The sequence below is a fragment of the Mustela lutreola genome, chromosome 12 (assembly GCF_030435805.1).
Source record: "Mustela lutreola isolate mMusLut2 chromosome 12, mMusLut2.pri, whole genome shotgun sequence".
Taxonomy (NCBI): Eukaryota; Metazoa; Chordata; class Mammalia; order Carnivora; family Mustelidae; genus Mustela; species Mustela lutreola.
The window spans coordinates 68,048,602-68,071,320 of NC_081301.1; the positions used below are offsets into that span (position 1 = coordinate 68,048,602).

The following is a 22,719-nucleotide window of genomic DNA, read 5'->3' on the forward strand; positions in this document are numbered from 1 at the left end:
GCCATCAAAAAAATGAAATCCTGCTATTTGTGATGACATGGATGGAACTAGAGGGTATTATGCTTGGCGAAATAAATCAATCTGAGAAAGACAACTATCATATGATCTCCCTGATATGATGAAGTGGAGATGCAACATAGGCGGTTTCGGGCGTACGAAAAGAAAAATACAAGAAGATGGGATTGGGAGGGAGACAAACCATAAAAGACTGAATCTCACAAAACAGAATGAGGGTTGCTGGGGGGAGGTGTGTTGGGAGAGGATGGTGGGGGTATGGACATTGGGGAGAGCAGGTGCTATGGTGAGTGATGGTGACTGCGGTGAAATGTGTAAACCTGGTGATTCACAGACCTGTACCCCTAGGGATAAAAACACATTATATGTTTATAAAAAAATTTTAAAAAATAATTTAAAAAATCCATTAAAGAAAAAACACATATTGCAAGCCCAAGCCCAGAGCTAATCTCATATTCAATCAAAAAAGTTTGAAAGTTTTCCCCTTAAAGATCAGAAAAAAGACAAGTGTGTCCACTTTCACTACTCTCATTTGACATAGTACTGGATGTCCTAGCCAGAGAAACAAGGAACACAAAGAAATAAAAGACTCCAAAAAAAAAAAAAAAAGGAAGAAGTAAAATTTTCTTTTTTTGGATAACATGAACTTACATGTAAAAAAATCCTAAAAACTTCACAAAAAATTTTGAATAAACAAATTTAATAAAGCTGCCAAATACAAGATCAATATATAAAAGACAGGAATTTTGTTTTGTTTCGTTTTTTTAAAATAGTTTTTCATGTCATCCTTGCTCAGTGATCACGCTAATCTTCTCTGCATCATTCCAATTTTAGTATATGTGCTGCCAAAGTAAGCACAAGACAGGAGCATTTTAACACTCTAATGATGAACTATCTGAAAAAATAAAGAGAACAATCTAATTCACAATAGCATCAAAAATAACAAAATACTTAGGAAAAGATTTAACTAAGAAGATGAAAGATCTGTACCCCATAAACTATGACATTGATAAAGAATTTGAAGGAGACATAAATGGAAAGATAGCTCATATTTATGAATGGTAAGAATTAACATTGTTAAAATGTCCATACTACCGAAAACCATCTTTAAATTCAATTCCTATCAAAAATCCAATGTTAGGGGCGCCTGGGTGGCTCAGTGGGTTAAGCCGCTGCCTTCGGCTCAGGTCATGATCCCAGGGTCCTGGGATCGAGCCCTGCATCAGGCTCTCAGCTCAGCACGAAGCTGCTACCTCTTCTCTCTCTGCCTGCCTCTCTGCCTGCTTGTCATCTCTCTCTGTCAAATAAATAAATAAAAAATCTTTTTAAAAAATCCAATATTTTTTTTTTACAGAAGTAAAGAATCCTAAAATTTATATGAGACCATAAAAGACAACAAATAATTAAAGCAGTTCTGAGAAAGAATGAAGAAGCGAAATTACACTTCTTGATTTGAAACTATACTACAAAGCCCTCATGCTCAAAACAATAAAGTATACTGGCATAAAAACAGACCAGTAAACAAGTAGAACAGAATTGAGAGTCCAGAAATAAATCCTTTCATACAGTCACCTAATATTTGACAGGGGCCAACATATATAATGGGTAAAGATAGTCTGTTCAATAAATGATATTTAAAACTGAATAGTCACATAAACCAGCATGAAACTGGAACCTTATATCACTCATAAATCTTAACTTGAAATAGATTAAAGACTTAAATGTGATGCATGAAACTAAATTTCCTAAAGGAAAACATAGGAAAAATTCTCCTGGACATTGGTCTTGCCAATAGTTTTTTGGATACCAGGCCAAAAACACAAGCAAAAAAAGCAAAAATAAATACATGGTATTACATCAAACTAAAGTTTCTGCATTGCCAAAAAAAACCAAAAGGGAATGAAAACACAATCCACAGAATGGAAGAAAATACTTACAAATCTTATATCTGAAAAGAGGTTAATAACCAACAGATACAAATAGAAAAAAATATATAATTTAAAAAATAGCAAAAGGATATCAATAGACTTTTTTTTCAAAAAAGTTATATAAATGACCAACAGGAGCATTAAAAAGTGCTCAACGTAAAAACTCAGGGCAAAGTCATTATGTTGTTGTTGTTGTTGTTTACCTCTGAAAAACACAACAAGATATTACTACCTATTAGAATATATAAAACCAAAAAATTAAAACTGACAAATTTTGGTAAATATTGGGGAAAATGGGGAACTTATGTATTGTGATAGGGATATAAATTTGTATGGAAAACAGTATGGAGATTATTCATATTATTAAAAGTAAAATCACCATATGATTCAGTAATCCCACCTCTAGGTATATATCTAAAGGAAACGAAGTCACTATTCGAAGACATATATGCACTCTTATGTTCATTATAAAATTATTAACTCTAAGCAAGAGATGGAAATAACTTCAGTATCCATATTGGGTGAATGGATAAAATAAGTATGGTAAATATATACTATGGAATACTACTGAACCATGAAAAATTAAGAAATACTGCCATTTACAACAGCATGGATGGATCTTGAAGGTATTATACTAAGTGAAATATTTCAAAGATTTTATATATATTTTAATTTATGTATTATGATATCCCTTACATACAGAATCTGAAGAAGAAGCAAACTAATGGAAACTTAGAGTTGAGTTGACAAGAGGTGAACCTGGGGTGGAATAAGGTGGTCAAAGGGTACAAACTTGCAACTATAATATGAAAAAGTTCTGGGGATCTAATGTACAGCATGATGATCATAGTTAATAATATATACATTCATTTTTATTGTGCTTCCCTTTATTAAACTTTGCATATATCACATTCTTACAAGTTGAAAGTTCATAGCAATCTCGTATAAAAGAGGTCTGCTGCCACCATTTTTCTAACGACATTTGTTCATTTTGTGTCTCTCTGTCACATGTTGGTAATTCTTGCAATATTTCAAGTTTTTTCATTTTTATTGTATTTGTTATGGTGATCTGTGATCAGTAATTATGACCCACTGAAAACTCAGAACTAGTTTACTTAAGGTATATACCTTGTTTTTTCTTAAAGGCATAATGCTTTTGAACAGTGCAGTATAGTGTTTATTTTTTATATGCACTGGGAAACATAATTTTTTATTTGCACTGGGAAACCAAAAAAAATAATAATAATAATTTGACTTAGTTTATTGAGATAATCACTTTATTGAGGCGGTCTGGAACAAAACCCACAAGACCTCTGAAGTTTATCTCTACTGTACTATATACATAAAAGTTGTTAAGAGAGTAGATCTTAAAATTCCTTACCATACATGCATAAAAAACAGTGGCAACTATATGAGATAGTAGATGTATTAACATTTTTACGTAGATTATATTGCAATACAGATGTATGCCAATTTATCAAATTGTACAAAACTTACACAATGTTAAAAGTTTGCAATGTTATAAGAAATCATTTCTTATATTTACAAATTATAATATGTCGATTATTTTTCAATAAAGCTGGAAAAAACTTTTTGTAGAATTAATCTATTTTTCAAAAAAGGAAGTAAGGAAGTAGAAACTGCATCTAACTCTGAAATAATCGAATATAAAATCCATTTTAGTTCTATACACTGGGACAAAAACTATTACTTAGTTTACAATGAAGGAGTACATAGGAAGCATGAAGGATGGTCTATAAATAAGGCTGAAAGAGCTCAGTTTTAAGGTTTAAATTTAAAATCTTCTTTTGAAATACTAAACTGACCACCCAGTTTTCCAAACATAAATGTCTTAACTGCATGAATTTATTTCATACAACTCTATCATCTAGTTTCATAAGAAAGCAGCATGCAAATTTTGAATAAGACAGACTTGCTTAAGTTTCTTTATGTTCAACAGTAAAGGATACTTCCCTAAAAAGAAGAAAAATCAGCGTATTTATTATGATAATTATTATTCATAATGAGATTCATATTGAATTAGGGAATATATATCCTCAGAGGGGGTAAAGTAAAATGAAATTTATTTTGGTAAATGTGTCTATGAATAGTCAATACAATGCCTCAATATAAATGAATATTATCATTTTGAACAATTTAATTACTATTATTAGAATTATTATAAGTATAAAAATAGCTATCATTTTAGCATGGAATATGAGATTCTCATGCTCCATGCTTCATCACATCCACACAACAATTCTGCATAATAAGTATTATCATCACCATTTCATGGGTGAAAACACTGAGGCTAACACATTTAGATAACTGGTTTATGATTACATGGCTAGTAAGGATGCATCACACTAATTTAGGCTTTATGATTTCAGAACTGTACTCTTTCCACTGCACATTCTATTACTCTGTAAATACTTGGCTTGTTTTCATTTAGTTCTTTAATTGTATTCATGTGGTGATGGCTTAAAGCTTCATTTAAAGGAAGCTTAAAAAATTCATTTAACCAAAAGCTCCCAAGAATTAAAAATGTCATGGATATCATTAGTTAATGGGTAACTATATATTTTCCACTCTAGTGAGATAACAATCAGAGTATTTTTCTAAGTTTTAGTCTCTGAGTGTTCAAAAGGACTTTGTTAAAATAGAAATATTTAGACAAAGGTGATCAAAAGTCTGGATCAGGTCACCTTAAGATAAATATTAGGAAACTGAGGAAACAAATGGAGATTTGAACACTGAGCTATGATATAATGAATGGTTTAAAGTATTTAGTAGAGCATAGAAAAGCCCTTTAAAGCCTGGGCTTAGCCTAGCATTGCAGCTTCTGGGATATCTGTCTATCTATCATCTACCTAGCTATTCATCTATCTATCTATCTAGATGTAAATTTGAAAACTTTTTCAACTTAAAGATTTTGAGAAATAGAACATAATTAGCACCATAGAAGATCTGTTTATGATAACAACCTAGCCCCTCCTCCCAGTTTGTTAATATTCTCTCTTATTTAATGTAACATTGTGCAAATAGACCACTACTGATCTGCCATTATGAATGAAATAACTATAATCATCTGTTTGCATATCCTGGTGAAAATATTCATTTAGTTCCATGTTGTATTTCTAGGAATGGACCAAATTTTTTTTTTAATTTTTAAGTTTTCTAAATATTGTCCAACTTACCTCATATGTTTTTATTATGTGCACTGTCATTCCTTCACATTCTTGCAAGACATTTTCACTGTTGCCCAATATGGTAAGTGTGTAATAGTATGTCATTCCAGGTTTTCATTTATTTTTAATTTAATTTAATTGAATTCCAGATTCATAATAAAGATAAACAGTTTTTATATATGAGTGGCCATTTGGATTACCCTTTCTGTAAAGTACATGCTCAAATCTTTTGATATCTTAACATTGTGTCATACTGATTTCTTGAAGAGTAGATTTTCTGAATGAACTTTTAGCTGTGTAGGTCTTCTCTATTTTATTATGAACTTGTTTTCATTTCAAAATCTTTATATTTATTTTCATAAACTGCTTTTATTTTGTTTTGTCTATTATCTATCTATCTATCTATTTATTTGCAAGCAAGAGAGCGAGCGAGCAAGTGAGAGCATAGGGAGGGATAGAAAAAGAAGGGAAAAGAATCTTAAGCAGGCTCCAGGCTCAGCACAGAGCCCAACACTGGGCTCTATTTCACAACCCTGACATCATGACCTGAGCCAAAATGAAAGAAAGAAAATAAAAATAAGGTGTTAAAAAAAAAGGAAAAAGAATTGGAGGTTTAATTAAGTGAGCCACCCAGGCACCCCTGTGGTATCTTAAATTAGCTGTCATATCTTTAAAGTTCTAGAGTATCCATTTAATTCATTTATAAAATCTTTCTCAATATCATTTTTAGTTTCAGTTTTTTGTTCAATTTGCTTCCCCTCTCATTTCTTTGAGCAGAGTAATCAAGCCATTTTACAATCTTTATTGATCATTTTAACATCATACGTAATCCCATTTTGTCTATCAAATATTGTTAATGGTTTTTCTCTGTGTGCTCTGTTACATTTTGCTATGTTCAAGGCATTATATTTGAAACTCTTATTGAGTAGGGATAATTAAGAGCTATAATAATGGTATGGTCCTCCTTGGCAGGATTTTCTCTTATATCTGAGACTCTACAAGACAATCATATTCCAAATTCAGTGATTGACTTTCTCAGTTTACACAGAAGGCAAGGTAGGCTATAGTCTTATTTCTGCTTCTCCTTGTGCTTTGGGGATCTCAACTTAAATTTGGGTTGTACCAAAGTTTTCAAATTTGATTGCTGCTGGATTTTGAATTTTGTTTCTCTAGTATCAAGTGTCTATTAAAAACACAGTTCAGAGTGTTTTAGAAGTTTAAAATGCTCTCATAGATAAAATGGCTTCAGGCATATATCTCTAGACTCTCATTGTGTTTCGTATTTTGACCCAGTAATCCCTCACTTATTTTTATAATCATTCTGATATTTTTAACTTTAAAAGCTATTTTTGTCTGGATTTTTAAGTTGTCTTAAGTAGGAGTTTTTAGATCACCATTACTAGAAGCAACAACAAATATACATGAAAATTTCTGCAGTAGTTTATCACATCTTTATGGCTTTGAACTTCCATAAGCTGAGGCATCCTTCTCTAATCACTTAGGCTAACTCCAATTTACCCTTTAAAACAACACAAGAATTGCTTCATTTAAGAACATGTTCAGGGATGACTCTTCCCCACTGTTCTTACCAACATTCCCACACACTCTTTGCTACCCACACCTTGTTTATGAACTTTCATTAGGTATATCAGCATCACCAGAATTTTGCTCTATTGTATTTTTGTCCTTTAGAGCTTTAGTTAAATATGAATTCCATAGAAAGTTGTCCCTTTTCTTTCAAACCTGGGTTCGTTATTTCTTCTCATTCTTTGTCAGAGGCTACTTTATTTACAGCTGTATTGTGATTTTGGAGCCTTTACAGTTTTTTGACTGGAAAAATCACCCATCCCTGAGATTTTTACGCAGCTTCCTAGCTGATATTATTCAGAAATCTGTTCAACACAGACTCCTTCAGGGAGGCCATTTCGGACCACTCAGTTACAAAACCTCTTCTCAATCACTGCTCTTTTTAAAATGTGCTTATTTAGTTCAAATATGCATCACTATTAAAGAAAAACTAGTACGATTTTTTTCTTTTTAAAGTTGGCTTACCTATTATCTATCTCTCCCATTAAAATGATTCCTCTGGGCTGGGGTTTTGTTGTGCTCATCTTAGGCCAGGCACTCAATAAATTGTCTCTGAATGATTGAATTGTTTGACTCTCTTGCTAGATTCTCAACTTCATGAGGCCAAGGATTGTTCTATTCAGTCCTTCTTTATCCTCAATGTCTGTTATATTGCAGTCACTTACGTGAGTAATGGGAAAAATCACAGAAAGAAAGAGTTAAAACTACAGAAAAACCCCATAGGTTCAATAACACAAAGCTTTCTAAAATTATTTAGCCCAAGAATTGAATACTGGTTGCACTTTTGATTTTTTTACATGGTATTGAAATTAATTTAAATGGAAATACTTGAATGGTAGAATTATAAAAAAAAAATTATAAAAGCAACTTGCTCCTTAAAGTAAGAATTATATAGGGCATCTCTTCTAGAAGCAAAATTTTCAAATGTCAAACATCTGAAAGCATAGAAGGAGAAGTAAGAGTGTGAATTGTATTTCAATGCTCTTTTCTTTATATTCAGCAAACAGCTTCATTCACACCTTTCCAGTTTTTTCAACTCTTTTGACAAAGCCTTCAGAGGAGTTACTGCTGATGACCATCATCACAGCCTGACAGGAGAAATTTTATAAAGAAAAATAATAGCATGTTTTTCCCAAATTGTTAAGGATATCGTGAAGCTCTGTTGGATTCAAAGGAGGAATGTGCAATTCCATGCTATACATAATAATAACTAATTTTAATAGTGGCTTTGCAATTTTTCAGATATATCCATTTACTGAAACCACTATCAAATAAACAAAAACAAACAAATTAACAGGGGTTTGAGACAGGAATTATCTAATCTAAAAATAGCACATGTTCACAGAATACACAACACATATCCAAAGTACTTCTCTAGGTTTCAAGTAATAGTCAAAACAATAGTAAACATGATTCAGACCCTACCAGTCAAATCATAAATGGGACCTTAACTGTAAATCCTTATCTTTAGATCAAAGCGGGTAATTGGGTGCTGAAGATACATTATAGAACTAATATGTTATAGAACTCCTCTGAAATGAGTCATTTATTCCATCACTTTTCCTGCACAGCTGCTGACCCATGTTTTGGTTCCTGGAAATAGCTGCTACACTGTCACACTTCTTAAAAGCACATATATTGATAACTCTACTCATTCCTCCATTCCTCTGTGACTGTCACTGTGTTAAAATGTGGAGTCAGCTGACTCACTTGTGGTGGTAATAAAGTAGATGAGTTTGCAAAGTATTTTGTTATTTCTAAAGATGCAAAAACCAAATTACATTGAAATCATAAGGGGTGTTTCAGGCAGAGCTGTAGTTTGTGGTTTCTTGTGTAATCCACGGAGATTTGCTCCAACACATATTTAAACTCTCCTCTAGGAGCAACCTTAGTGGTAAAACAAGAAGATAAACAGATGTATACACACCCTGGCACAAAATTATCACTTGTGTTTGGCTTCCTAGTCTCCTCGTGTTACTTATTTATCTTAACTTCTCTCTGAAATCAGGGAACACAGAATCTCAATCAGTTGACATTTTTCTACTGAGTTACCCAATAGTCTGATCATACCCCTAAGACTTTTTTAAATTATTTCACTCATAATCCCAAATCTGCTTTGCTTCCTCATCTTAGTACACTGTAATTTGATTTCAAAATGAGGACAGTTGTCAGTAATGCCACATTCATTCATCTATTTTACAATTCCATGTACTTAGAACTATGAAGATATGTTAATAACATCCATTCCAATAAGCCACCCTAAATTTATTATCATGAAACAAGACCTCAAGAAAGAGAATTCAAAATCATCCATGTATTTTCAATGTATTGCAATAAAGCCTTTATCAATAGACTTCCCTGTGCACATGGTGGTCAAATTGCTGGTGAAAACCAGCCAGATCTATTACAAGCTTTCTCATGGCTTCTAGGAAACCCAAGTGAGCCTTTTTTGATACTGGGAAGGGATAAAGCAGGGAAGGGATAAACAGTGATGTAAGAATTGGCTAGACAAAAGTAATGACTCTCATTACAAAGTGAGTATTTTAAAGCAAAAGAGCCTGTTGGGAATATTGTTTCATAAAATAGTGTTTTTTTTTTTAATTAACTTTTTAAAATTCAATTAGTTAACATATAGTGTACCATTAGTTTCAAATGCAGATTTCAGTTATTCATCCATAGCATATAATAGCTAATGCTCAGTACTTACTGTTATAGCTTCTTGAAAGCAGAATTTTTACCCCCTGAGCCACCCAGGCGCCCTTGAAAGCAGAATTTAAGATCATATTTTCTGATTACTTCCATGTAGTACAACACTTTCCTGCTAGCAACCTTCAAAACATACTGTTTGTAAGAGGAATTTCTTTAATAATAAATAAATAGGAATTTATTTTAATTTATAATTATATAAAATAAATAGGAATTTATTTAAATTTATTTAAATATTGCACACTGTTTCATTGTTCATAAATAAGGTGATGATATTATAGCCATTAGTTTGTAGCACTGATATATCACTTTCTTTTTACCTCTCAGTGCATTCACTTTGCACAAAATAGATATATATTTTAAACGAATCTGAATCTGTGGCAAACTTTTAAAAAACCCTATACAGTAAAGTTTATCATTTTAAGTAATCTCAATTATCTTCCTCAATTGTGATAGTACATCCTTCTATCCAGGCCAGATATTGTATGAGGGATTTGAAGAGACATACTTTTCTAAATTTCACTTTTCTCATCTGCAAAATGCTGATCATGATCCTACAATAATATACACTTACAATTTTCTGATGAAAATTTATTTATTTTAAGATTTTATTTCTTTATCAGAGAGAGTGGGCGAGAGAGCAAGCACAGGCAGACAGAATTGCAGGCAGAGGCAGAGGGAGAAGCAGGCTCCCGGCCGAGCAAGGAGCCCGATGCGGGACTCAATCCCAGGACGCTGGGATCATGACCTGAGCCAAAGGCAGCTGCTTAACCAACTGAGCCACCCAGGCATCCCTTTTGATGAAAATTTAATCTGTATAAACAATATATTTGCTGTAATGCGTGGTTCATGGAAAACATCTTATTTAATTATAAGCAACAACAGTATTAGAAATTAAGTAAATGTGTCTATAATATTTAAAGTTTTAACACATAATTCCAGTGATTTGCCTTATTTTCTCAAATCCCTTTACCACTTTCATTGACAGAGTCAAATGTACTTTTTCTACCAGTAGGCAACTCTTTGTCTTTTGTCAGAAAGATGGCCTTGTGAATTATTTATAATAGAGATATTAGCAATAATAATAATAATAATAAATAGCAATGAATATGTTTAACAAGTTTTCTTAACTAATTAGGGTTCTTAGACATCAATTAGAGGAACCACCTCTGGAAAGCAAATTAATCTGCAAGACATTCCAGAATTAACAAGTCAGTCAGATACAGGGTTGTCTGCAAACTGAAAGGTGAAGCAAAAGGACTAGGTTTGGAAAATAGGTAATGACAGTGAAAAAAATGATCAAATTTTTGGGCAAAATAAATTCTTAGGTGTCCTTTCAATGGAGTCCTGGGCATTATGTAGCAGAAACTCTGGAGATTATCTCAATCCATTGGAGTCACCCCGTTTATTAGCTTGCTATTGACAAAGTTATTTACAAACTCTAGAGCAAGAGGTTATAATGTAGAAAACTGATGGTAATGCACAAGATTCTTGTTAACAATAATGCAAGTTAGTGCGTTTTCATTAGAAAACATAAATTCTATATCCCAAATTATGGGCCCAGAGCACTTCTGCTGCACAACTCTGCTTATATCCCAAATAACCATGTGAACTAGTTTTAATATCTGCTTCTCTTATTAATTGTTGAATAAAAATTCTTGACACAAGTATTTTATAATTGTGTGATAATCATGCATTTAATTTCTTGGAGAACAAAACACCTTAGAAGAGAAATGGAAAAACATTTCAACACCTTTATTTTAAGATTCTATAGACAAATGGTCATCAAATTGGTAAGATATGTAAGACTTGAACAAAATTATCAACTAACTAGATATGCTTTATATTACAGAACACTCCCAACAACCGCAGACTACATATATCTTAAGCCATGATTTTCTTTGCAAAGGTCAACATTGATAATGTTCTAGTCATACCTCCGTGTACCAGGAAAGAAGTAGCATATTTCTTGAAAGACGCAGCTATCAAAGCTCCATTGGGAAACCATAAAGATGGAGAAGGGATTTGCAAATTATATATCTGATAATGGACATCAACTCTGATTATTAAAAAACGAATAAAAATAAAATACCTTACTTAACCAGAGTATCCAATTTTACATGTGAAGAAAATTATTGAAGAGACATGTCACCAAAAGGATATAGATGGCTTATAAGCATATGACAAATTTCTCAACATTTAGACATTAAAGAAATACAAATTAAAATCATAATGAGACATGCTTACATATCTATTAGAATGGCTAAAATTAAAAGGCTAATTGTAATTCGTCTGAGCTAGATTGAGAAGTGACAAAAAATCTAAACTGTTGTTGGCATATATCATGATACCACCACTTTGGAAAATAGTTTGAAAAATTTTTTAAATGCAAAATATGTTGCAGTTACACGAATAGCCATTTTACTACTAGGCATTTAACCAAGAGAAACAAACCCTATGTTCGTACAAGAACTTGTATATGAATTTCATAGCAGCTTTATTTTTAAGAATTGGAAACAGTGAAATGTTCATCAATGTCCATCAATAGAGCAAAGACAAATTATGATCTATTCATTAAAGAGAGATTACTATTCAACATCAAAATGAACTATTTACAATTGGAGATTCTCAAAGTAATGGTGCTGAGAAAATAAAAGCTAGGCAGTAAATAGTATATACTGTGTGATTCCATGACTATAAAAAAATCTAGAAAATACAAATTTATATATAGTCACAGTCATCAAATATATTGGTGTGATTTTAGTGCCTTCTTCTGTGCTCCCATAGCTTCCTACACTTGGATCTCCAAGCATTTGTTACACCATGTGAAAATATGAACTCTTTTTCTTTATAATGTCTTACAAGTAAAAGAATCCTTGAAATTTTATGGACATTTGAACTGTCAGTTATTAGCAGAAATTCTATCACACAGTAAATTTCCAAATATAAAAGCCAGAGTTTTACAATGACTTCTAAGCTTTTACATGATCTAGCCACTCATTTAACCTCTGTGACCTCTTTCCCTGCTACTATTCAGTCCCTCACAGTGGCCTCCTTGCTATTCCTCAGATATGTCAGGCACGATCCAACCTTATGGCCTTCAAGATACCAATTCCTTTGTCTGGAGTGACCTTATTGCTGATAGTTCTGGGCAAATTCATCACCTTTACATACCTTTGTTCAGTTGTCAGGTTCATTGTAACTACCCTGATCTTCCTATTAAAATTCTTAACTCCACATCCCCTACCTAGCAACCTTGATTTTTCTCACCCTGACCGAATTTTCGTTTTCCCCATTGTACTCATCATTTTTGAATACACTATGCAATTTTTATTAAGGTTTATAGATTTTAATTGTCTCACCCATTAAAATAAAAGTTCTACAAAGCCAAGTATTTCATTTACCAGTGTAGTCTGAAGTAATATCTGCCATATAATAGGTTCAGGAGACAATTGGTATATTTCAGAAAAAATTAATGTTGAGAGTATACTGAATTTCATAATTCATTTCAATATTTTTTCCAAAAATAAACTATGTGAAACATACCTTAAATTTACTTTCAAAATATATTATAGCATATAATGGACAAAGTAAGACAAAATAAGACAAAAAACAACAAAATAAGACAAAAGCCTTAAAGAAACAATCATATAAATAACCATTTCAAACCTACTTAAAAATTGCATAATACCACACTCCTAGATCCTCTCTGATTGCTCTAAAATAACCCTTCAAAGGAAAAACGTTTTTAAAAATAACAGATATTTTGGCAAATAATTTAATAAAATAAAAGTTTCATTCATCTATGTAGATCATAAAAATGTTTTTAATAAGCATGAAATTATAACTCTGAAGTGTGCTAAAATGAAACCACCTGCTAAGGGTGAGAGAACAAAAATAAACATCATTTTTACAAATAAGAGGAATTTATTAACTTTGAATCAAAGCATGTTGATTTATTCAAACTGGCAATAAAGGAATATGGAAACACAATCCATAGAAAGTCATATTTTAGTTTTCTAAAAGACTTCATAGTAAAGAGTATATATTTTTGAAATGCTACATAATGCTACATAATGACAAGATGACAGGTTGTGACAAATAGCATTTTAAAAACTCTACTCATAATGGAACGGAAGGTGTCATTTCCCTATAATTTTATATATGTCATTAATTTACTATATCTTAATACAACACATTACCAAACAGATGTTCATCAAAGACTAAATCATTTTTAATGGAACATAATAATTTGAACCTACATCTATTAATCATTTTTTTTCGATCTAACATTTATACTCTCGCTAAACATTTTATCAGTTGTCGACAAAATTTAAAAAAATAGAACAAAAAGTTGTGTTTGGAAAAGTAGCTTTTCTTTGAAATTTGCATTTAAATGAAAATATTTGCTGATATTTTCAAAACTTTAAATGTAATTTTATATATATCTGATCTATCAGATGATATAAAATTTTTGGAGAAAATATGACATTTTTTTTGATCTTGGTTGAAGGTATTAATAAAGAGCAACTGTTTGTATTATTTGTATTGTGATATCTTAGTTAATAAACATGAATAACTGGTATAAAATATGTTTTTTTAAAAATTTTATTTATTTCCTTGACAGTGATCACAGGAAGGCAAAGAGGCAGGCAGAGAGAGAGGAATGGAAGCAGTCTCCGTGCTGAGAAGAGAGCCCACTGTGGGACTCAATCCCAGGAACCTGGAATCATGACCTGAGCCGAAGGCAGAGATTTTAACCCACTGAGCCACCCAGGAGCCCTAAAATATGTTTTTTTTTTTTATATAGAATCATAGTTCTTGCCAAAATATGGAACTAGCTGGAACTGAATGCCTCCTTCAAAGTCAGCTCTGGAGAAATTATGCGAGTGTAATATGGAACTATTTCAGATATGAACCAAAAACAAAGAAATGATGATAAATTCCTTAAAAGACTCAAAGTTGCTCTTGACTGGTATGTTTCAAGCTCTATTCCTGGTTTGAGGACAGTTTTTAACAGGCCTGTCACTGTAGAAATCAGCTGGATGTTTAGAGGCTATCAGAACTGTACAAAAACCTTGAAGGGGTAAAGACTTGAAAATTCTTTAGAGAGATTAGCTCCCTAAGGCATTATTCATCCACACATTTTCCTCCAAACAATTAAGGCTGATGGATGAGGGGCACCTGAGGGGCTCTCTCATCACGTGGGTGGTGGGTTAAGCCTCTGCCTTCATCTCAAGTCATGATCTCTGGGTCTGGGATCCAGCCCCACATCAGGTTCTGCTCAAAAGGAAGCCTGCTTCCCTCCCTGCTTGCCTGTCTCTCTGCTTACTTGTGATCTCTTTCTCTCTCTCTCTGTGTCCAATAAATAAATAAAATCTTTAAAAAAAGGCTGATGGTTGCTAAATTATGAAAACTGCTCCCTCCAAATGATGCTTCTTCATAAGGATTTAAGAATTTAAAATTGTAAGAATTTGAAATTGAAACTTGATTGTAGGATTTATCTTATAGAATAACATCAAGTGATGGCAGTTATTATTAGTTCTGAAGTATTTGTGATTCTGAATTCTTGGCCTCATTAGTAAATTTATTTTTAATAAAGTATTATTTAGTATATAAGAATATATATAATATGCTATATATAACATATATAATATATATAAGAAATTCATTCATTTATTTATTATTTATTTATTATTATTATGTATTTACTTATTAACCCAAACACAAGAAAATGAATGACCTGATTGAAAAATTGGCAAGGACTGGAACATACACCTCACTGAAGAAGATATTGAGATGGCAATAATGATATGAAAAGATGCTGTGATGATCCACAGCATGTCTAATTAAGGAATTGTAAATTAAAAGAACAATGAGGGGCGCCTGGATACCTCAGTGTGTTAAGCCACTGCCTTTGGATCAGGTCATGATCTCAGGGTCCTGGGATCGAGTTACACGTTGGGCTCTCTGCTCAGCAGGAGCCTGCTTCCCTTTCTCTCTCTCTCTGACTGCCTCTCTGTCTTCTTGTGATCTCTCTCTGTCAAATAAATAAAATCTTTTTTAAAAAATAAATAAATAAATAAAACAATGATATATCACTACACATTTATTAGAATGGCTAAAATCTAAAATACTGACAAAATAAAATGCTTTTGACGATGAGGAACAAGAGAAACACTCATTCATTCTGGTGAGAACACCAAAATGGTGCTACCCTTTGGAGGACAGTTGGGCAGTTTCTTACAAAACTAAACATATTCTTACCATATGATCGAGCAATCGTGCTCCTTGGTACTCACCCAAAAGAGCGAAAACTTTGTGTACACAGAATCCTGCATATAAACCTGTGTTTGTAACAGCTTTACCCATAAGTGCCAAGAGTTGGAAGTAACCAAGATGTCCTTCAGGAGGAGAATGGATAGATAAACTGTGGTCCATTGAAACAATGGGATATGATTCAGCGATAAAGAGAAATGGCTATCAAGCAATGAAAAGACATGGAACAAACTTAAAATCCGTCATAATAAGTGAAAGAAGTCAATTTGAAAAAGCTTCATGTTGCCAGGTTCCAGCTATATGACCTTCTAGAAAAGGCAGAACTATGCAAATGGTATAAAGGTCAGCGGTTTGTAGCAGTTAGGAGAGGAGGAGGATGAACAGGCAGAGCACAGAGGATTTTTAGGCCAGTGAAAATGTTCTGTATGATATGTATGATATTTTAGATACATATCGCTACACAGTTTTCAAAATGCATAAGATACTATACCAAGAGTGAACTCTATGAGAAAAGGTTTTTTAAAGATTTTATTTATTTATTTGACAGGCATCAAAGCAGGCAGAGAGGCAGGCGGGGAAATCGGGGGTTGGGGGAAAGCAGGCTCCCTGCCAAGCAGAGAGTCTGGTCTGGGGCTCGATCCCAGGACCGTGAGATTATGACCTGAGCTGAAGGTAGAAGCCTTAACCCACTGAGCCACCCTGGTGCCCCACCAAGAGTGAACTCTAATGTAAACTGTGGACTTTGGGGTGATAATGATGTGTCAGTGTAGGGTCAGTGAGCGTGAAAAATTATCACCGTGGTACAGGATGTTGATAATGGGGAAGGCTGTGTGTATGTGGGGTAAGGGAATTTTACTTTGACCCCAAACTACTCTAAAAAATGCAGTCTGTTAAAAAAAAAACTTATAATGCAATATAATACAAAACAAGAATGCATATCAAGAGAGAAATAATGTTTAAAGAGAACGAAGAACTTCAGTAATGTGTACCTAGGGATTTTGATTGCACATTTGTAGGAAGTTCACATTGTCATTAGCAATTGTTTATCTGTGAAGTAGAAGTAACATAAAGAGTGATGAAAACTCAAAAACGCAACCCTAAAAAAATGCCATCTATGGGCTCTTAAAAAATGGAAAAAAATTTGCTTGGCTTTTTAAGCGTTGTGGGGAATGAAGGGACAGAATTTAAATTCAGCTTTATAAAAGATTGGATAATATGCTTCTACAAAGAAGGCTCCTCTGAGTAACATAGAAATGAACATGGTAGCAGAAAGTGGAAAAAAGGTTACATCTCTTGTGAGCTCACGTTCTCTGAAACTCTGTCACTTAGTGGAGACAGTAACTGTTCAATGAATAGCAAATGGAAGTCTTTCAGATTCCCGGGATTTTCACTAAGAATCGTGAATGGATTTTTTAAAAAATATATAAAGAATGTCTACAGTGCAAGTACCTGCAAATAATTGACATTTTGGAGAGAATATTTTAATCAGCAGAGAAGGTAAAAATGAAAAAAGTTGCACAATCTGAGTAAACATATGGGATTAAAAATAAAAGATAAAAAAAATTTTTTAAAGGACTTTTTTTTTAAAGGACTTTAAACAAAAGTCCTTTTTAAGAGACAGTTGGCTGTTTAAACAAAAAGTACAACTCACTAAGAGAATCACCGCATTATTTACTGGGGTAGAAGGACCTGAAATGTGGAAAGGCCCATTCTGCAGAGGAAAAAATAGAATCACTAACAGGCCTCATGCCTTGCACAGGCAGTGGCTAGAATCCCTGCCCCATGAGACCCTGTGCTAGAAGGCCGCTAGAACCATCTCAACTATATTAGTCTTTCTTGGAAGCCAACAAGTATGTGCCCAGTTAAGAGCACGGTAACAATAAGTCACGTTAAGTTATAATGATTATAGATATCTTTAAAAGCCTTGTCAAGTTCCTTTTTGAGTAACCCTCACCCCACCCTTAGAGAAATTTATCTGTGGTTCACCTCTTTGAAATACCTCATTGTTGTTCCACATTTACCATAGCCACCCCCCCCCCCCAAAAAAGCTTTATATTAACAAAGTGTTCAGAAGGGGGTGCCACTGTAAACAATGAGAGTTTTCGCTGCCTGGACAGTTTTGATGAAGAAACAGCTGAAACCAATCAGGTCAAAAGAGCCAAGGGCTGGAGGGATTTTTAAAATTACAAAAACCGAACCAAATCAAACCAAAACAAAAATCAAAATCAATGGCCAAGATTTCAAGTTTGCTACTAAAGGTATGACATTCTCCTAAGACATGCGTGTGACTTGATTAATATATTTATATATTTATATTTGAAGAAGAAGGAACTATTTGATGCAGCAAATCCTCGTTGATAACAAATTACCAGATATGGGGGCCCCTGGGTGGCTCAGGGGTTTAGGCCTCTGCCTTCGGCTCAGGTCATGATTTCAGTGTCCTGGGATGGAGCCCCACATCGGGCTCTCTGCTCAGCGGGTAGCCTGCTCCCCCCCCCCTGCCTGCCTCTCTACCTACTTGTGATCTGTCAAATGGGTAAATAAGATCTTTAAAAAAAGAATTACTAGGTGTGAAATACATCGAGGGTATGGGAAGGAAAATGATTTCACCTGATCTGACTAGGAAGTGGTTGAAGCCTGAATTAAAGTGCTATAAAAAGAGTAAAGACCTGGGAAATATATGGGGAAAAAATCCCTAGAAAAACAGCAATAATAACTGGCTGCTCTTTCTTGATCCAGATCCTGCGGTAGGCAAAGAAGAGCTGCTTTTATCCAGAGGATGATCTCCGTTTGTCTTCATGATCTGGCATTTCCTGCAAGCCAGGCATGGGGCTCTGCACTAGAGCTGCAAATGCTGGGGGGCCCTCACTGTCCCTTTACTCTTCTCAGCGGGACAACGGGCATGTCCATAGTGCAGTGTGACAGGTTTTACCACAGGGAGATAAAAGACTGCCAAGGGTAGGTTGCAGCTGGGAAAAGCCACTTAGGAACAGATTTTCATGGGAGGTGATAGACAAGGGCAAAGCGAAGAATGAGGATGAGTGTGTCAAGTTTCAAAGTGCCAGGAGGCAGCACAGTGCATTCAGGAATCTACAGCAAGTTCATGACAACGGACAGCTGATCTGGCAGCATCACCTGGGGATGGAGGCTGAGCCCCAGGGTTAACACTGGGGGTGAGATGGTTTGTATACTATGCCGAGGAGGTGAGGCACTACACTGTGGGGTCACAGGGAGCTACCGGAGAATTTCAAATATCAGAATCGTAACCATAATAGAGTATTTAATTGCATCCTAGCTTTCATCTATGTTCGACTAAGAAAGAGAAATGCTGTCAGTTAAACTAGGATATGTCATCAAGTGCAAGGTGAGTGCCACCTTAAGAAATATTAGAATGGGGGGGGGGGGGAGGACAAATCTTAGAACAAGTAAACTGTGGTACTAGAATAATTAAGAAAGTTCGAACTCTTGAATCAACAAAAAAAAGTGATTATTGCATCCCATGTGCCCCAAACTATATTAAGTCTTAGAACAAGAGACATTCTCATCTTGAAGCCTCGCAGCTATTAGACCCAAGGTACAGAGGGCAGTAGCCAACGACCAGCAGGCCCCAAGTGCCATGTGCAGACTCTAAGAGCAACTGCCTTTGAGAGAGGAAACGGTTGAGAGTGGGCTTTCTAAGGTAGAGAATTACTAGCAGGGAAAGTAGGAAAATTGACACAGAATCGGAATTGATGCCCCTACATGACAGAGTTGGTGAAACTTCCCTTCTCAGAGATCTTGAGGCTCCTCAGAAATGTATTTTTAATTTTAGATGGAACATTCACGATTAATATGATCTGTTTGAGTTCCTGGTTCTCTCATCAAGAATGTTTCTTAGGCTTCACTGGCACAAGAAAAAGGTTTTGATAGTCCAGGGTAAATCCTGACAAAAGCAAAGCACGGTATCTATGAAATCTAACCACTCAGAAGAGAACCACAGATAAAAGTCCAGGCCGACCTGACCCTGCAGGATAGGTAAGGTTGGTCCGGCAACAGGGGTAGAGGGGAAGTGCCCATCTCCTGCTAGAAGAGCTAGAGAAGACCCCTTCTGGAGACCCACCAGTAGAGGAGAGCAGTAGGTGCTGATGATGAAGAATATTTTAATCAGCAGAGAAGGTAAAAATGACAAAGTTCCAGGATCAGAGTAAACATATGGGATTAAAAAATAAAAAATAAAAAAAAATTTTTTTGAAAGAACTTTTTTTTTAAAGAAATTTAAACAAAATTCCTTTTTAAGAGACAGTTGGCTGTTTAAACCAAAATTACAACTCACTGAGAGAATCGCCACATTATTTACTGGGGTAGAAAGGACCTGGAATGTAGAAATACCCATTCTGCAGAGGAAAAAATAGAATCACTAACAGGCCTCATGCCTTGCACAGCCAGTGGCTAGAATCCCTGCCTCATGAGACCCTGTGCTAGAAGGCCGCTAGAACCTTCTCAACTATGTTGGTCTTTCTTGGAAGCCAACAAGTGTTTGCCCAGTTAAGAGCAGGGTAACAATCAGTCACGTTATGTTATAATGATTGTCAATATCTTTAAAAGCCTTGTCAAGTTCCTTTTTGAGTAACCCTCACCCCACCCTTAGAGAAATTTATCTGTGGTTCACCTCTTTGAAATACCTCATTGTTGTTCCACATTTAAGACACAATGAAGAAAAAAAAATTGACAATGAGTTCCAGATTTTAAAAGTCACTTGCCATTCAATCCAAATTGTGAGTTTGATCGATTACCGAACACCTTATAATGCACCCCGGTAATTTTACAGAGATTATTTTTTTCTTACCAATTCTTGATTATTCTGTCTTGCAATGCAGAGAAAGCTAACTAATTTAAAATAAACTTCCGTTAATTTTGATTGTTATAAACTTAAAATTGATTAATTTCCATATACAGAGTATAAATGTTCACAATTTACATTAAATATATAATCTGTGTATACCTTGGAAAAATTATACTGAAAATTGAAATTAAAATGATGTTGTATATAGCTGCAAGAAGCCACCTGTCCCATTTCATCTTACTATATAAGTTGTGTCAGGTAATTTATAAAATCCCTACTGCATAACAAATCTATTTTTTGTTGGAGTGGGTAGTAATGTTTCTTCTTATTTCTAAATAAGAGTTGGTCTATGAGTGCATCTGCAACTGTATTTTTCCTAAGTGGCTTCATGGTCTTGAACCGAGAAAGCTCAGAACATTAAACATCAAAATAATATAATTAGACATCTAGGAAATGCAATTAAAATGACACTGAGATATCACTACACACGTATCAGAATGGCTGAAATAAAATATAATGACAAGACCAAAAGAAAAAAATATAGCATTTGATGATACACAATGGCAAGTTGTACCATAACTTAACCATCTCAGACTAGTGTAGTGTTAAATTTGTTTTTCTAAGCAATGTTTTGGGTCACTTACCACTTTTCAAGGATTTAAAGTGCTATCATTTTACTTAAAACTGTGAAATTTGGTCAGATTTAAATTTCAATTTATGTTTAAACATCCTGTAAACTGTGTTAAACTTTGACATTTGTTCCCTCTGTTCAGTGAATAACACTATATCATATTTTGAAAAATACACTAATTTTCATTTTGAAAAATATCCCTTTTTCCTCTTATGGTGATTATTAATATGAATTAAGAGTAGAATTTTATATGGTTCCATATGACCATAAATACTTTATTGTATATTATCAAATTTAATAATGAATATAATGTACTTCTTTGGACAATTTTTAAAGACCAGTCTACTCTTAAAAAAAAAAAATGGAGACGCACTTCTTCAGTTCACACAAATTTCATTTTATTATATAACCTCAGATAAATTTCAACAAATCATAATTTATTAAAATTATGTCTACTTAAAAATCACACAGAAGAGTAAAACCATCAAAAATAAAAATAAAAACACACAACACACACACATCACCCATGTATTGGCAAATCACAATTGCTGTAACAATACATTAGACATTTCACTTTTAAGGGCTATCAAAATTTCCATCATTGACAAAAAGATTTGTAACCAAATGGACTGATTTTCCAGAATCCAAGAAAAAGTCTCCTAGGGTTTATATAAATATTTGAACAAATACTTCTTAAATTTAGGAAATTCAGAACATACGATTAAAGAATATTTGCAGTGCAGACTATATTCAATCCTTCCTTCCAAAAATACCTTTGAGTACATAATTCTGTTTTCTCTATCTAAATTGACCTGTCCTCCAAGGAAGTTTTCTAAAATGTGTGTCTGTGTGTGATAAATGTTCTAAGACCTAACACGCTTCATTGTATTTTTACTGTGCTCTCAAATTTAATCAATAATTTGGCTTGATGTATAATATCTAGTTTCAAATATCTTTTCCATCTATACAAACACACAGCTGTCTCCTTTATATGCTATTACTATTGAGAATTCTGCTGTCAGTATTATTCTTGTACATTTTATGTGATCTGTTCTTCTCTTAGGCATCATTTATGCTCTTCTCTGTTTTTGACATTCTTAAAACTCACCATAATATATATGAGTGTTTTTTTTTAAAGATTTTATTTATTTATTTGACAGAAAGAAATCACAAGTAGTTGGAGAGGCAGGCAGAGAGAGACAGAGGAGGAAGCAGGCTCCCCGCCGAGCAGAGAGCCACATGTGGGACTGGATCCCAGGACCCTGAGATCATGACCTGAGCCGAAGGCAGCGGCTTAACCCACTGAGCCACCCAGGTGCCCTATATGAGTGGTTTTTTGTGTGTGTGGCTTTTGTTTTGTTTTGTTTCTGATTTCTCATGTTTGGCATCATTTTAAGTCTGGTATCTTTTATCTTTCTTTAATTCTCCAAAATTTATCTCAATACTTATTTAAATATTTTCTTTCTTTTTTTTCTCTTCTGCTGCATTTGGGCAGAAGTCATTAATTTGTTTGTTTGTTTGTTTTTCCCAACTCACTTATTCATTTTACAGCAATATTCATCT

At 33.9% G+C, this 22,719-nt stretch overlaps 1 non-coding gene across 1 annotated transcript; it reads right to left on the bottom strand.

Moving 5' to 3' along the window:
• Positions 1–764: 764 nt before the first annotated feature.
• LOC131813363 (U6 spliceosomal RNA) lies at positions 765–873 on the bottom strand. The gene has a single exon (XR_009346776.1). It is a non-coding gene; the product is annotated as a U6 spliceosomal RNA (small nuclear RNA).
• Positions 874–22,719: the final 21,846 nt, after the last annotated feature.